Here is a 3,491-nt window from a genome sequence, read left to right on the forward strand (position 1 = left end):
TTTTGTGTAACACTGTAGTAGATATGGCAAAAGTAACCAAGAGAAGGAACTAAAGGCAAAGCCAGTGAAAACGGACTCACAGCTCATGTCTGCACTGCAAAGAGTTGCTGGTATAGCCCCATCAGGCAGTGCATAAAGATGTCCCTTCCTCACACGGGTTTTTCAAACAAAACCGCTTGCTTTGCTCTTCTGGGTTAATACATTTGCCTCTGGGCTGAGGGTGGAGGTGAAACAAGTCACACTGCCAAAAGTACAGTTTTCCTGATATAAGCTACATTCACAATAAGGCGTTTTGCTGGTGGAGAATACTGTTAAAGCTGTATTGGCAGGGTAGAGGGATGTGGACCTGCTCCGAGAGAAGCTGGCAGGTTTGCATACTGTATATTATCCCTTTCCAACCTTCTCTTCTGAATAAAAAATGGTGTGGAATCTAATTTCCTCTCTGAATAAAACATGAATATAGATAAGACAAAGTAAGGACCCAAAGACCACAGCAGCATACTTTCTTGTTCTTCTTACTATTCAACATCATGGCAGCTCACATATAGAGCAGCTCTAGAAACCATCTGTCATTGAGCAGCTCTTTATTCAAATGAAATCAGCTGTGAAGTAATCATGGTTCTCATTTTTATTATCTCTCCTTACAGTGAACTTGATTAAAATCCAGCGCACGGTATGCAAACAGGCTGTTGTAAATTTGTACTCTGACAAAAGGGGAAAGAAAGTGATCTGCCCACATGCCTAGAACTTTGTCATTATACATGGGGACAAAAAAAGGAAGGGGCATACTGGGTTGCATAAACAAGTTTGTCCGGACAGAAACTGTCCTAGCCCTATACAAAGGCCACGTCTGCTGCGTGACACCATCAGAGGGGCCGAGGAGAACTAATTTTACTAGCACGTATAAAAGGCTTGGGCATGTTCTGAATAAACTAGATAGCCTGGCTTCAGCAGCACGTGCTTTAAAGTCTTTTGCCCAGGAGGATGATCTGAGCTTCTGAGGAATGAACTCAAAACAGACGTGATTCTCCTTTCACTTCTGGCGGTGTAAATGGGGAGTGATTCCATTGTATGGCTGGTATGAATGAGACTGGGAAACAGTCCCAATCAGTCAATCATTCCCTGCTTTGTCTATTCATTAAACCCCTCTTCTCCTCTGCACAGATGGCCAATGTACTATTGTACTCTAAGAACTGGCCAAGTTAAAAAAACACGACAGAAAGGAATATGCCTGACAAGTCAGCAATAAATGTTTATTTTTCAAAAAAAGAGGCATATTAGCCTACTTCTACAGATAAGGCTTAAGCTATACATACACACTTATATGTAAGTAGATACAGATATATATACACATAGATATGCAGAATGTATGTAACATGCATATACACAAACATACGTGTGTAGATATATATATATCGCTCCAACGCCCGCAGATTTCCCAGCACAAGGCAAAAGATGTGATTTTTAAAAATCCTGGTAGCTAGCACCGTGTTAAGAAACCTCTCTTTGTGCCTTGGAAAAGGCACAACCAGAGAAGGAGACTGCAAGCAACTTGAGTTTGGTAGAGCAGCGTTTTACAGCCGTGCCACCTAAAAGCAGGAGTAAGTGCCAGAGTACAGCCATGAAGTATGCAGGCTGTGCCACAGCTCCTGGGAGTGCTGGCTGCAGGTAGAAAGCACTGGACTAGAAAGGTGGAGGATGGAGGATAAGAAGAAGGGGATGGGCAGACAGGAGATGCCATGTAATTCTTGCCAGTCTTCCAAGGTATAACCAGAGAAGAGATGGTGTCTGTCACCCAGCAGTCCCCAGCCTCTCTCTCACCCATGAGACAGGGTCTGTGGAAGACTGGGCATTAAACCCAGCTCTCTTTAGCCCTAGAGTGCTCAAGTATCAAATATCTGTACCTTCTTCTAGCAAAGTCCTATAGAATAATTACCTGGGATTAATACTTACACACGTCTCAGTTCACCCCCAGATCTAAGGAATTATTCCGAGGATGACTTTCCCACATTTCTCTGGGACATGCTATAAAATTCAATCTCTGGCTGAAATCTTAGAGCTCTGGCTAGTCATAGGGACCCAGAACTCATTTGGCAGTTATGCATTCACACAGTGCACACTCATGTTTGCCAAAGTGTTTTACAGTATTCCCATCATTGCACACTGCTGAAAGGGTGATCCAAGTCACCCTCTGAGTGCTATAGGCTGAGCAAATGCACCCATCACCTGCACCCAGCCAGTGACTTCTTATTAATTGGCACGCAGAAGTTCATCGACAAACTTCTTGGACTGCTTGAGTCATGACAATGGTGTGTACAAGCCCATGAGTGGATGGACTATACCAAGGCTGCTCAGGAGGCATTAGACACTGAGGTGGATCTGAGTTTTTTACAGCACTGTCTGGGACAAAACTTGCTTGTGATAAGAAAGACTAGGGTTTGTTGCTCAAGTAAACCTCTCAGGTTGATCGTGTTTTGTTCTGACCCCTCCTCAGGTCTACCCTGGGTAGCTCCCAGGAACAGATAATCATGTCTGTAATGTACTCAACTCAGTTAATCTGCTGTTGCCCAGACTGAGGGTGTCTGTAGGGTCTGGACATGGACATGTCTTCCTAATCTGTGTGCTTCTTGCCTTGACACCCAAGGACTGATAGTCACAAGAAGCTAAGCACAAGTCATATGTTAGTTAAGATGCTGTTTCTCATCTCATGCTGAAAAGAGCATGTTTTTAAAGATTTGGAGTCTGTGTAGGTGTCAAAAGGGTGTTCTCCATCAGCTGTTGCTTTTCAGAAAACATGTGCTGAACCTGACGCATCACTGAAACAACTATGCATGTAATAGATGTACACAGGGAATTGAGTGGTTTATCTTGCCTGACTGGCCTCTGCTCTCCAGGCAGGCACCTGGTACAGATGTCCCTGCCTAAATCATGAGCTGTGAGTTATGGGGAACTTTCTTCCCTCCCTACAGGGACCTTAATGCCCTGTGGACATAGTTCACTGAGGATGGATTTCAGAGCCTCATCTTACTCAGAGAAATATCAGGTCTGATAAAGACTGGACAGTTTCATGTTAACTAGTGAGTTTTCAAGCCATTTTGGTCTGGAAATTTTGAAATATTCTTTGTGAAAAATAAGCATAGGGAGCATTGCTTACAGACAACAGGATGTTCATGGTAGCTCTGGTATATGTCATTGTTTCCTGCGCAAGCAGAATGTCGCTGTAGTTCTTCAATGAGGAAAATGATGCCAATAAAGAGAAAAGAAAGGAAAATCTGAGAGCATGGGGCACCTCTGAGTATACAGGATGCAGCTGCAAGAAGAACAAAATGTCCATTTTGTCTGCGATAGGTAGGAACTCAAATATGCAGCGCCCAAGAAATAAAGGGTTTTACCCAAGCAGTAAACAGAAGATGGTGATTACTTTGGAGCTGCATACAAATGCTCAGATTCCTTGGCGATGATTTCATACCTTTTCCTGAGGCATGCTCTGC

This window comes from Cariama cristata, unplaced genomic scaffold, assembly GCF_000690535.1.
Source record: "Cariama cristata isolate BGI_N322 unplaced genomic scaffold, ASM69053v1 scaffold11468, whole genome shotgun sequence".
In the NCBI taxonomy this organism is placed as follows: domain Eukaryota; kingdom Metazoa; phylum Chordata; class Aves; order Cariamiformes; family Cariamidae; genus Cariama; species Cariama cristata.